The sequence below is a fragment of the Ambystoma mexicanum genome, chromosome 3p (assembly GCF_040938575.1).
Source record: "Ambystoma mexicanum isolate Mex_15411 chromosome 3p, UKY_AmexF1_1, whole genome shotgun sequence".
NCBI classification, from domain to species: domain Eukaryota; kingdom Metazoa; phylum Chordata; class Amphibia; order Caudata; family Ambystomatidae; genus Ambystoma; species Ambystoma mexicanum.
Window position 1 is genome coordinate 857,145,516 of NC_090925.1, and position 14,211 is coordinate 857,159,726.

The 14,211-nt window shown below is 47.4% G+C and overlaps 1 protein-coding gene across 2 annotated transcripts in view; it reads right to left on the reverse strand.

The window, feature by feature from the left end:
• Positions 1-12,798, reverse strand: part of KCTD13 (potassium channel tetramerization domain containing 13) — a 180,756-nt gene extending 167,958 nt beyond the window's left edge. Inside the window, exon 1 of one of the 2 annotated variants that reach the window (XM_069652003.1) lies at positions 12,558-12,798. The gene's annotated coding sequence lies outside the window, so the exon portion shown is untranslated. The remainder of the gene's footprint in view (positions 1-12,557) is intronic. The other variant, XM_069652004.1, reaches the window with a different exon arrangement.
• Positions 12,799-14,211: the final 1,413 nt, after the last annotated feature.

The window sequence follows — 14,211 nt, forward strand, 5'->3', positions numbered from 1 at the left end:
GTGTTTTTAGAAGTATTTTATTGGATGTGGAGAGCCATTTGTGTTGATGTCTCAAGGCAGAGATGTGGGTTTTCTTATTTATGCCAAGGGCTGCTCTTAAGGCATTATTCTGTAGCGTTTGGAGTTTATTAGTGGTGGATTTGTTAGCCCCAATGTAAAGGGCATTGCAATAGTCGATTCTAGAGAGTATAAGAGCTCTAGCCAGGATCAGACAGTTATAGTCAGAGAGGAATGGTTTACCAGCTCTAAGAAGTTTGCATGTGTAAGCCGTAGACGAGGTAAGGGATTTGACCTGTTTGTCAAAGGATAGTGTGGAGTCCAAGTAGTATACCAGGGTTTTTACTTCCTTGGAGACTTTAATGGTGTTGCCGTCAATATTGAAGGAAGAGTAATCTTGACCTAGTTTTTTAATATTGGCCTGCGAACCCAATATTATTAGTTCAGTCTTATCATCGTTCAAGCATAGGCCATGTGTGGCCATCCATGCTTGGATGATAAGGTAAATTTTGTTCACTAGGCCCGTGTCCGCACTGTAATCCCCAGAAAGTGGTAGGAGAATCTGAGTATCATCTGCATAGTTAGTGTAGGTGACACCCAGCTGGTCCAGATCGTCGAACAATGGCTTAGTGAAGATGTTATAAAGGGTGGGCGAGACGCAGGATCCTTGCGGAACGCCGCATAGGATGGGTGTAGGCTCGGCAGATGCTGAGGAGGAGAAGACTCTCATGGTCCTCTCACTCAGGAAGGACTCGATCCACTTGATAGCGTCCGTGGAGAAGTGAGCTGCAGAGTCAAGGTGCCGACATAAGACCTTGTGGTTGACCAGGTCGAAAGCAGCGGAAAGGTCGAATTGCTCACAAGTAGTGTTTAAACCACCTACTCAGCCCTCACACTTCTACAAACCAACAGTGATGCCAAGGTAAAAGAGACAGTTAAAAATATACACATCCTTCGCCTTTTTTATTTTTGCAACATGGACCAAGGGCAGGCTATACTCTCAAGAGGGGAGTATATGTGATTCTGCAGCAACCCAAACAGCAAAGTGTAACAGTCCCAAACAAAGGTTATGTCCAATCAAGGTTATATATATATATATACACACACATATATACATACACACACACACACACACTTTTTAAACACACCACCTGTAAGGTAACTAAATAGAAAAACACTGTACAAAACTCATCCTTGTGGATAGAACAGAGAATATGCAAAAATAGAATATGCAGCGATCTGGGTAATGAAGCTGGGGGAGGAAAGGCAATCATTAACCACAATGATTCTAAAAAGGTTATGTTCTGGAGTGAAAGGGGATGAATGGTGCCCTAGCCAGTATCCAGCGCCCCATAACAGGCCAAGAGGGGCAGTTTCCAGACAATAGAGCCTTTCGCTGGTCTTGGTGGTTCGACAAAGGCAAACCAGGCTTCAAAGTGCTGCTAGAGGAGTCATTTGCTTTGTTCTAGAATGGGAGTAATATCGAGCTGAGATGTGGTTCGAAGAAGAAGAAGGGATTGTGATGACCTCAGGGCTGGTTTGACTGCAAAGATACTGACTAGATGCGCAGTTTGAGATGGGAAGCTCAATGCAGCGTCTGATGGTCACGGTGCGGTGGGACACCAGGGCCAATTCGACTAGCAATAAAGATCGGCAGAGAAGATGCTGGCGGGTCAGACAGCGGTTCGATGGCAACAGAGGCAGCGTGGAGCTGAGACCAAGCAGAGAAAATGAGTGCTCAACTAGCGGAGTGGCAAACTGGTCAAAACAAGTAGTTCAGCGGGTCGAAGGGTGGGTGAGTGTCAAAAGACAGCACTGGAGAGTCTTGATCCTTCGATGACGGTGCCGGAATACAGGAATCCTGGCTGTCAAGAGTCCCTCTATGAGGCAAGTGTCGTCCTTGTTCTTGGGCTCACAACAAAAAGGGAGGCTGGTGCACGCTTCAAGGGGTCCTTCACCATGATGATGTCCTGGGTAGCAGTGTAACTGGCACAGATGCAGGTCTTGTTCAGGAAGCAGGTCACCCCCCCCAACCCCAATGTGCCCTGGGGAGGGCTAGGGAACAGATCTCCCCTTTGAATTAGACATTCAGCTCAGTCTTCACCTCCAGGTGGGGGGGGGCTGGACTTGGAAATTCAACTCTCTCAACAGAGGTCCAACAAAATTCTTCCTTATGTGTTTGTTCCAAAGTGAATCTAAGAAGGAGTGAGAGACCCCATCTTTTAAAGGTGAAGGGCTCCAGGTGATGGTCCAATACCTGTTCGAGGAACAAGCGGACTCAGCCTTCCAACTTCACACCCAAACTCTGTTAAAGGAAGTGGAGGGGACAGGAAGGAAGCAAAGATAACAAAATGATGGAAGCTGGTCTGAGCTCCCTCTGCCTACACCAAGGCTTCCACCTTTCCTTGAAAAAAGCATCAAATGGCGTTTTGGTATACAGCACGCTGGTGTGAGCTAAGTCCTTATTGGAAAGTGTGCCCTTTTATTCCTATTCCCAGGACAGCTTCCTGCAGAGTGGCTGTCTCACTGGAGAGAGTGTTACCTGCCCTAACTGAAGGATCAACGAGAGGCAACCCCCAGGGCTACAGCCTGGCTGGGATCTGCAAAGACAGCCAGTCTTGGGGAGCCTCTGAGATACGATCGAGAGAGGAAGAGGAGCTGGCGTCTGTCAGGTGGGGGAAGGCCCCAACAGATTTCCAAGAGGTGAGCAAAATAGCACTGGGTGCAATGTGCCTGAGAAGCGTGAAATAAGGAAATAGTTGGAGGCGTGCAGTGACCACCATGGTGACTAGAGGGCGGGAGCAAGTTCCAAGGAGAATGAAGCATCACTCCATGAAGTAGGAGAGGTCTAACCCATGCGTTGCCCCATGGTAAATCACTGCAGTCAGCCTGTTAAGCGTGCAAGAGAAGGGGAGCTCCTGCAAGAATAATGAGTAGGCTTTGTGAGCAAGAGCCTTGCTCTAAAGGGTGCTTGGAGCATCAAGAGTGAGCAGGGAATAGCAATTGTGAGTGAGCAATAAGTACAAGGAGGTGAGAGGGGCTACTAGTAGATGGTTGGAGGGACAACTGGAGTAACCTGAATGGGATCTCTGGGCTGGGCAGCAGAGGAAGGAGGAGGCTGGTTGGGGGCCTGGAGGAATCCTCAGGGAGATCAGCTCTGGGGGGGGTGCTGATGTGCCACACACCAGCTCCCATACCTAAACTCTGGCTGACGGCTGAAGCTCCTGCTATCAGTGGAGGAGCTGCAGTGACTGGGCTGCTGCTGCCGTCAGGCACCCGCAAACCCGAGGAGAGTGCGTTCAGTGCACACAGGGTTGGAAGAAGGGGATTGTGTGGGATGAAGGAAAACACAGGACCTGCGGTTGGGGGCCGATGGCCACTCAAGATGGCGGCGTTGCCTGCAAGACCGCTCTTTAGCGGGGCTGGCAGTCGGTTGGGCAACCTTGTTTCAAGCAAGTTGAACTATTCCTCAAGTAGTGTTTGCTAGTCTGACCAGGTTTACTGTCAGCAACATGGGGGTTGTTGCTGCCTGCCCGCAACAGTGATCCTCCCAAGCCTCCTCATCTACTGACTCTGGCCCTCTTCTCCATTCTATCTCTTCTGCTGCCCTTGCATTTGTCTGCTACTGCCTAGTCTCTTGTTGGACATTTATCTGCCACTTTCAGCTGCTAGACCGCCTGGTGAGTTTCGTGTCCGTGCAGTCTCTTCTTCTATCCGTTACGCCCCCCTCTACCATATCTATGGCTCTCTCCACCTCTACTATCTACTCTTTTTATCAACTATCCTCCCCTCTGTCAAGAAGTCTGAAAGATAAAAAAGATCTCTCTTCCAACCCTGGCATACCCGTCGCAGACACCTATGTCAGTGCTACTTCCAGACAAATTGTCAAAGATATCCTCTTTTCTGTCCCCTCTCCAGAACTATGAATACCACATTTGTGCTACAGTCCCCTTTCTCGTCTTTGCCCATTAATGGTGGCACTAAATGGGAAGTACTCTTGGCTCACTTCTCATCCTCTAGGTGCATCATTAATGTGTATCACAATGGCACTATCATGGCTCAGGGTCCTCAACCCAATCTCGTCCTCTTTGAACGCCCCTGCCATCTCTCATCAACGTCCTCCCCAGTCCTGCTATTCCCCCCCTTCCTCTTTCTCGGCACCTCCTTCACCACCTCCGACGGGTGTACCACCTCCTGTACCCCACCACGGAAAACCTTCAAGGGTGATGACCAGCTTCACTTAGCCACGCTTAATGCTCACTCTGCTACCAAACATTATTCTGATATCTGCTTCCTTCTTAAAGACTTTGATCTCAACATCCTCACTCTCATTGAGACATGATTCAATGCCAGTACAGTCACTGCTTTTGACTCCCTCCTCCCTGATGGCTACAAGATCATCTCCAAGCCTCGTCCTAAACAATCTAGTGGTAGAGTAGCCCTGATCTTCCCTGAGTGGGTCCCCTCTTCCCTCATACCCACCCAGCCTTGCACCTCCTTTGAAAGCCTGGTCTGCAAGTTTGGCGTCTCTCCTACTTCTTCTCTCACTGTTGCCACCATCTACAGGCCCCTTCGCCCCATCTCTCCTTTCCTATATGAATGAGCATTTCTCTTCGTCTCTCCCGACTTCGACGTCCAAACTCCTCCTCCTGGGTGACTTCAACATCCACCTTAACTCCTCAGTCACGGCCTCCACTCTTTTCTGTGACCTCTACATCTTTCTCCCTCTCTATTCTCCCTTCAGGCCCTACCCACTCTGCTGGACACTCTCAATGCCTTCATCCATGGAGATCTTCAGCTCGCTGACCCTCTATGCACCACACTTTCCTGTTCTGACCATTCCCTCTGCTCACCTGGGACCTCTCAGCCCCTGAAAGTTGACTCCCCCAGCACAGCCAACCTTGTTCGCGATCATCCAGCCAACGAAACGAGTAGTCAGTTGCCGCATTTACTTCCACCTTCATCCCCCTGCTGACTCTCCACTGACTCTGCGCTCAACAATTTTGAATTTGCTATCACTAGCACTCAACATTCTTGCCCGTCGTGAGGATCCACCTGAAACCTGTACCAATCGTAACAAATGGTACGACTGATATAGCAGCTCTGAAAGGTAAGTGTAGAGCAGCTGAACGGAAGTGGCAGTCCTCAAACTCATCCTCTGATGAACTGGCCTGTTGCCTACTGAGCGGAAATATCATCCCCCTACTCGCTCCAAGAAGAGTGCTCACATCCAGGCTGAATGTAACTCTTCAAAATCTGCAAGGAAATACACAATCCACCTGCAGTCTCTACCTCACCTCTTCCTTTCCAGGCCCTCTGCGCTGCATAGGCCACCCACTGCTAAAACTCAGAACATCCCGATTTCTCTCTCTTCATCCCCTTCCCTCACTGCCCCATCCACGTTGGTCCCTCCTCAACCCTCTTCTCTCTCCTATCACATCAGATGAGGTCACTAGAGTAGTCCACTCTATGAAGGTATAATCCAAACAGGTCTCTCCCTGTTCTTGCAGAACTATCAAGGGCAATATCTGTTCCCTCGCTCCAGTGCTCGCTGATTTCTGCAATCACTCTCCTGCATCTGGGTCTTTCCCTTCCTCTCTCAAGCACTCCCTTGTGCACCCCCTCCTGAAAAAGTCTTCTGCCGACACCTTGTGTGCGGCCAACTACAGTCTCATCTCGATCACTCCCTTCCTTGGGAAACTCCTGGAGACGTTGGTCATCCCCCAGCTGACACAACATACTGAGCTTGTTGGTTGCTTCCACGGCCATCAACCAGGATTCCGAGCATTCAGAGGCATGGAAACTGCTCTCCTGAATACCTGTGAAGAATTGCTTGCAAATCTTGACTAACTCTCCTGCGGTTCTCAGTCTACTAGACCTCTCGTATGCCTTTGACATGGTCAACCACTCCATCTTCATAAAGCTGTTCCATGATACCATTGGTATCTCAGTCCGGGCACCGGACTGGCTGACCACCTTTCTGGCTGACTGTCCTTTCCAGGTGATCCCGAGTCCCTTCTCCACCTCCATTTCCACCTTTGGTGTTCCACAGGGGTCTAGCCTCTCGGCTTAGCTCTTTAACATCCATCTTGCTCCTCTTGCTCACCTGATCTCTACCTTCTCACCACACCTCCAGTGTTATGCAGATGACACACAACTCTTCTTCAAACTCCCTACTGCCTCTCTTTCTACTTCCTGTCCTTCCTGACTGACTTTCCGCTATCCAGTCTTGGTGCACCTCTAATGATCTCTGTCTCAATGTCAGCAAGACTGAGATCCTTCTCATCAGGACTCCTGTTCCCAGTTCCATGGGCTCCCCTCCTCTCCTTCCTCAGAAGCCAGAAACCTTGGAGTCATCTTCGACTCCTCACTCTCTTTCATGCCTCCATCTTGGACCTTGCTACGAAGGCCCACTTTCAACTGCACCTCCTCAGATGCATTCTCCCTTTCCTCATCTTTCCCCAGAAGCTCAATGTCTCCAGAGCTCTGGTTCTCTCCAGGCTGGAATAATGCAACAGCCTCTTCCTTAACTTACCCTGCTCTTCTCTCTGTCCCCTCCAACTAATCCAGAATAGTGCTGTGAGACTTATCCTTGGCCTCAGGCCCAGGGACTTTTTCTCCAGCCCTAAAATCTCTTCACTGTCTCCCGGCTGCTGCAAGGATCACATTTAAATCCCTCTATCATCCATAACGCTGTCTGGGGCCGGGGACCACGCTATCTGCAACTCGCTCTCACTAAATACTCTCCATCCAGATCTCCCTGATCCTCCAGCTCCAACTCTCTGCTGGTGAAATGCTTCTTTAAGCAGAGAGCTGGTGGTCGTTCCCTTTCCTCGGCTGATTCCCTCCTCTGGAACGGCTTCTATCTCTAAGTCTTCAGCTGGATCTCCTCAAGTTCTGCAAACATCCAAAGATTTTCCCTTTCTCCTCTTCCTTCACTCTCTCCCTCCTGTGCTAATACCCAGAGTCGCTGAGATCGGCAGCCTGGGCACTTAAGAGTCCTATTGGGTCCCAGCATTCCGCCCAATCGCCTACAGCATATCCCCCCCCCCCCCCGCACTTGCCTTCCGGCCCTTACTGACCTGTGGTGTTCCTCAGGTCAGCATTTATTGGATTGGCGGCTGCCCTCCCTCTGTCCTTCTAGGTGGTCACTGCCTCACACTCACCTGCTGCCACTGCAATGGGCACTCTGGCACTCCTCCCCCAACCCCCTAGGCGGGCCCTCTTGCATTTACCCCCAACCCCCTTTTCCCCCCTCTCTCTGCCCTTGCACACTCCGAATGTCACAAGACCTAGTAGGACCGGTGTTGTCATGCGTTTTTCTTTGTCATTTTCCTCCATGATCACGTGTTGCTCCCTTGTTCACTTCCCTTTTGCGTTGTGGCACTTTGAAACACTATTCTATCTTTATAAGAGCCTTATAAATGCCCAGTAAGTAAATAAAATAATTAACCATTCGACAGCTGAGCTGGGCCCACGGTGCTGAGATAGCAGATAATAAATTGAAGTGGCTGAGATATTTATGAGAGATACCTTCAAACATACCCTAACTCAGTTATGGCTTGAATAATTATGCCAGGAACAATTTCAAGTTGCAAGCTACTATCCAGGCATAAAACCCACTAGTCACCTCAATTCTATACATACAGACAGCACACCATTTCTTACTTGCCTGGAGTCAATTCTCACTAGCCGCTGGCTAGTGCAAAATGTGCACCCTGATTGCAAGTTACACCATCCTAAAGCCTCTAGGCCTGATGGAATCCCGATAGATTTCTACAGAACTATGACTGACGATATCGCTCTCAGACTGGAGGAAGTCTTTGCCGAAGCAGCGCGTAGGGGGTCGACTACCACAGTTGAAGCTAGCCGCAAATATTGTGGTGTTCTATAAGAAAGGGCAATCCCTGAAGAACGCAGCTCATACCGGCCAATATCGCTCATAAACTCTGACGCAATAATCCTAGCACAATGTCTGGCACAAAAAATAGGGGCGGCTCCTCCTGCATCTGATACACAAAGATCAGACAGGCTTTGTCCGCAAGAGCCATTCAGGGGACAACTAACGCAGACTGCTCCAATTATTGAAGACAACCCGAAAACAGGGGGACGTGATCCTAGCCATCACCACTGAGATGGCATTTGATACGGTCCAATGGAAATTCTGGCCTTAGAGGATTACGTCTTCCCCCCAGCTCTTATTAAGCGGATCCAATTACTATACACCGAACAGATGGCGTCAGTGACCACAAATGGCACAATGTCGGCCCCGTTCGGTCTTTATTCTGGTACGCGACAGGGCTGCCCTCTTTCACCCTTACTCTACGCCCTATCTATAGAACCGGTTGTAATCAAACAACATACAGACCCCCACTGGGAAGGCTTGCAGCGGGGGAGGAACGAACACCAGATCTCTCTCTATGCAGACGATCTGCTCTATATCGATAGCGCATCTATCCTTACTGCCGCTAAATCTGATGGGGTCTTAGCCCTCCCATCGTGGAGGAGCTACTACCAGGCTGCACAGGTGTGCTGGGCAAATCGGTGGCTAAAAACGGAAGACACCACGAGTTGGAAAAGAATGGAACTAACCCGGATAGCCCCTCTGACTCCAATTGAAATCTTAGCCACCCCTCCGACACATCTTCAAACCTGTGTCAAATCTCACCCTGTTTTGGGCCCAACATTAACACAATGGCACAAACTGCACACCCAACAGGGAATTGATATCAAGGTAGCTTACACATGGATGAGCGTAGGGATATTAATGTCAATTGTTGGCAAACATAAACTCCACCCTCGACAGGACACACAGTGGTCGCAGGTTAGGATTATGGATTTATGTGAAGGCCCTCAAATACTACCATTCTAAACTGGTTGCCAACTGCTGGACCTTAAGCCTGGGCACTGGCTCCAATATAGGACACCACGCGACGTGATTCTTCATTAAACATCAGACACCTTCAGCCAAACCCCCCCAGCTCCTTGCGAATTGGAATTGGAAAAGCAACTGGACGCTCACCCTTGCCTCCTCACCTTTTATGCTATGAGCATACCGAACAATGTTGATAGGAACAGCGCCCTGGCGATGACCTGGTCCACGGACCTCTGTGTCACCGTCGACGCTGGAGATATATATCACTACTTTGCAGCCATACTAGGGACAGCAGTAAACATTAGAAACAGTCAAATCCAATTCAGGATAATCCAGCGAATATACTATACCTTGGCCAGAATGTTCAGAATGGGTTTAACACCTTCCCCCAGATGTTGGCACAGGTGCACGGATCTGGGTACTATGGGGCACCCATCATGGTCCTGCCCAAGACTGACGATTTATTGGCAAAATGATACACAGACTGGTGATCTCACATTTCCCAGACATTGATTTATCTCTATGCTGTTTGGGGCCGGCTACCGGGATTGGCATCCCGATAGACTCATTTGCAAGGCCACAAGCATCATACTTTTCACTGCTCGCAAACTCCTAATCATATATTGGAAATTGACATCCCCACCCTCCAAGTCACAGTTGATAGATCTATTGGCCAGGATCTGCACCCTGCAACAAACCGCATACAAACGACAGAACCCAGACAACAATACATGGGTAGGCACATTGTGGGAGGTGCTGGACCCATTCATATAGGTGTACAAAGAAAGCCATTGATGTATGATGCCCCCCCCCCCCAGTGGGTGACACTGTGCGGGGGCCGGAACCCGCCTTGCAGCATACCTGCGCTTTATGGCCTCAAAGCCCCCATACCTTATGACTTTGTTATGGTAGCCTCACTGCTGTCCATGCACAGCCCCTATCCATATCCTCGTAACCCAGAATGCGCATATTTAGTAGAGAGGGGCAGGAGGGAGGGACAGGCCCAGTTGGCCTAGGTGTAGCAGGACTTGTTTAGTATACATAAATACCATAATGGGTATTAGCAATATTCTTGATGGGGAGATAACAATATGAATGTAATATGTGTTCATCCATTAGGCTGTATATGGGAAACCCTGATGTTTTTTTGCTCTTACATGCCTTTCTGGTTCTCTTATTACGGTATATGTTGGTTGTTTGAAAATGAAAAACCAACAGAATTTCAACCAAAAAAAAAACACAAATTACACCATCCATCATGCACAAACTCGGGTATGCAGGGTTCGAAATTGCAGGGTGCCGTTTAGCTGTAGGATAGGGTCTAGAAGAGCCTGGTTAGATTGACGCCAACAGCCACATTTGGCTCCCCAGCCAACAATCGAACATGAACTATGCATCTAGGAATGTGTATACAAGTTGAAATAAAAAAGCAAGAAAGAAGAACTGACAAAAACAAATGTAAAACAAATTAAAGGGAAAGCAAGTTAAAGAGAATGTAACAAGTTAAGACATGTAAAGCAACATGGCAATGTATGGTAATTGGTTTTATGAGACATTTTGTAAAAGGTTTTTAGGAATTTTTGCAATTTTAGAAAAATGTTTTTTTATAAATTGACATAATGATTTGCGATTTATATGTAATTAAAATTGTGATATAAAAATGGTGTGTTGACTTAGTACCTATTTGTTAAAAGTATTAGGTTCCGACCTGGGGGGCACATGAAGGGGTAACAGGTCGACGTGGTTTGATCTTTTGTTGAAGGATTGTCCGCAATTATTGTTTAAGGGCCCGGTCATCACGTCATTAAAATGGCTCTACGTCTCTATATGGTTGTTGTACAGAGACAGGATTCAACAGAAACAGTCAGCAATACAAGACAGAAACAAAGCAAAAGAAAGGATGGGTTACAAGAATATGCAATTTTGGGTACACGCCATTGTTTAGCAGAAACAAAACGAGTGCTGGCATCTTTCAGACACGTCATTCTTGAGGATGAACTTCATGATGAGTAACTTCTGGCCAAAGGAAACCTCTTGCACCCAGGAGCTACTTCCAGCTCGGGCTCCATGAAATGCAATTTCGACCCCTGGGTATGGCTTATATTTAAAGTTTAATGTGCCACCAGGACAGTAATACTAATACTTATGGGGTTTTGGCATATACGTGCTTATCTGAAATGGAGCCCATGTGCTGTAGTGACTTGGCTGCCAAGAGGTCACCCATGACCTGAACCAGCTCAGTGCTAAGTGAAAGCAGGGGCTGCAGATCAGACTACTGACTCAGCCAGGCACATGTGTACACTATTTTATTTATTGGATATTTTTAATGCGCCTATGCTATGCTTTTGGCATGGAGTTTGGGGATCTGGTCAGTAGACCACCATCTCTAAGAATTACCCCCTTTTTTGTCCTATACCCTTGACTGATGGCAATCCTTCAAAGTTTTAGACTGTGAATGTCTGAATGCGTGGGTCTACCTCTGGACTAAGCAGGACCAATCTTGGTGTGGTGCACCACACAGCACAGGAACCTGAAAGAAAGACCATAGGATCAACCACAAAACAGCCTCGAAGAGTCCCTAATCATATGACATAGCTCTCAACACACCCGCTTTTGGCGGGTGTCACCCGCCTTGCAAAGGGCTGACTCACCCGCCAAGCCTCCTGCACGCCCATTGATTCCAATGGGCGTCTCACCCGCCAGAAACAAAATCGGGTGATTTCACCCGCCTTTGCGAGACAAATGGTTGAGAGCTATGATATGAGCAAACACAGTCAGAACGCAAGAACAAGGACTGGGGAAACTAGAAATTAAATAGAATAGAAACCTAGCAACCCAGCTCTAAGGCTCGCACTGAACCTAAAAACACAGACCATGGACCACAGGTATCTAGAAACATCGGACGTAACACAGAAAGCAGAAACAACGCCACTAGAAACAGACCCTCGTCAACTACGATTATATTTGTATTTACCTAGGACACCAGCAAACACAGACTTCAAAACAAAAATGTGTGAAACAGACTTTAGAAACACCCACACAGTGAGTGAGTGCACGGCCAAATCACGTGCAGGCTACATTTCTGCTAAGGGTGTAACCCACTGCTGTCATGTAAACAGTACTGCAGCGCAAAAAAGCAATTGGTGTAGCGGGGGCATATGCACCGATATGAGACAGAAAGGTAAAGGATGGGGCAAAGGTAGATACGTACAATGGAGGGGGGGATTTTATAGTGAGGGCGTGGGAGTAGAAATTGCATAGCAGAGAGGAGGATTGCGGGGTAGAAAGACGCACAGACTGCCAAATGAGAGAACGGTGTAAACAATGGCACATACTGCTGAAAGGAGAGGGGCACAATGTAAGAGAACGTTCTGAGAAGAGAGTTAGCATGCAGTGGCGGAAAGGCGATCAGTAGCAACATCTGGAACTACAAAAGGAAATAAGAGGAAGAAAGCAATACATACTGGGATGGGGGCCACGCCTGCTATGGAGAGAAAGACTTGACGGTGGCCATAACAGAAACTGCCGAATCAAGTACAAGAACTTGAGAGAGAAGGCAAAACAGGAACTGCTTTAGGAAGGATTGAGGAGGCATGTATTGCTAAGTGCACAGAATGGACAGATCAGGAGGAAACATGGTAAAGTGGCAGCACAGCATATATGTTAATAATTTCCCGGTCCCCACCTTGTGGTTCCGTTGGATACTCCTGTTCCTGAAATGCGTCCTATCCTATTGCTCACCTGGCAGCCAGGCTGAAAGCGTGAGCACAAGTGTTGAACCGCTCCTCCTACCAGAGCTCGAACTAATGGTACTTCCCCCTTTTTTTTTTACAGAAGCAGGGAGATAAATAATAACCCCCTCCTTTCTGTGCTCTAGGAAAAACTGCACGGAGCACTGTCTGTAGCTGACGCAAACCCACCAACATCCAATAAGAAGAAGAAAGCTTAGGGCAATGTGTAGAGGCGGGAGCAAAAACGCGCACGCGCAAATGCCAGCCTGCGTCCGTGCGTGTCCCGCCTCCATCTTTGAATCGATCGACTGTATTGTCTCCATGGTGCATACATCCGTCGTCATCTTGGATTGGTATGAATAATCGTCGTTATACATTTGTGTATTATATTCTAGATTGTTGTATATGATCCTGGAGTGAAACTGGAAGCCAACACAACCATGAGCAATTCAGGGGATGTGTAAAACACCGTATAACTCCTGACACAATTGTGCCCTCCAATCTGGGGTTCACTACTTGCAGGAAAAAATAAAATAAACACAAAAATATCAGTCTTTCATTGGTGCTTTATTTGAATATAATATCGGTGTATCTTTTTCAAGTCATGGGGTTAACTTGAGTGGCACCATGTCAGAGATAGACGTGTACAAAAAACAACTATGCTCCCCCATCGCCCTCTACGTACCATCACCCCAATACGAACCCCCATACCTGGGATCTGCTTTTCCACTCCCCCCCAACCCCCCCAACACTGAATTAAAGTAAACACCCAACATCATACGCAGTCAAAGAAAACTATTACTTATTGTCACCCAACAGCATGCAACTTTATGCCACTGCCCCATCCCAATCGACCACCAATTGCACCTCTTAAGGGACATGCCTACGACTCTGTAAGCACCCATTACATGCAAAAACAGCTATGTCTGCAGCAATTTTACGTTAATCATTCTTAATTGCAGAAAACAAACACTGATCACTGCAGGGAGACCTTTGTGGTGGTTTGGGAATGGGTGTTAGGCCCCAAACAGGCTAGATAACTCAGCAAGATGTGACACTAGAGTATTATCCACGGGGCCTAGGTTCAAATCCCCTGTAGGGGAACACCAAAAACAAAGGTGCCATTTTCTGCCGCCCAGGTACAGTGCTTTGAGCGACATACAAGGGAACAATGGCAAATTTTCTAGAGAAGTGGTGGAATGTTGTAATTAATTATACTTGTTCTTTTATAATGTGCTTAATTTTTTTAAATTTAAAACAAATGTTTTAGTACACAAAGTACTTTAATATTAAATCATAATAGCTTCTTCAGATCATCATATATCATAAAAAGTAGCATCATATTCCACTACTTCTCTGCATCTCTCACAGTCCATGAAACATTTACATCAAACAGCAATAATTCAAAGTAATGAGCTGCCATAGCAACATAAGAAGAATGAAAGGACAGCAAAAATTAAAAAGAAAAAAGGCAGGAAAATAGAAACAAGAAAGACAACGATACTCTGAGGATTTTGACAAAGTCATATGCTTGTTAAATTCCCTTTTCACCTCAAGATGAGCTAGAGTCGTTACCCTTTCAATCTTAGCAAAAGTTATCATCATAAA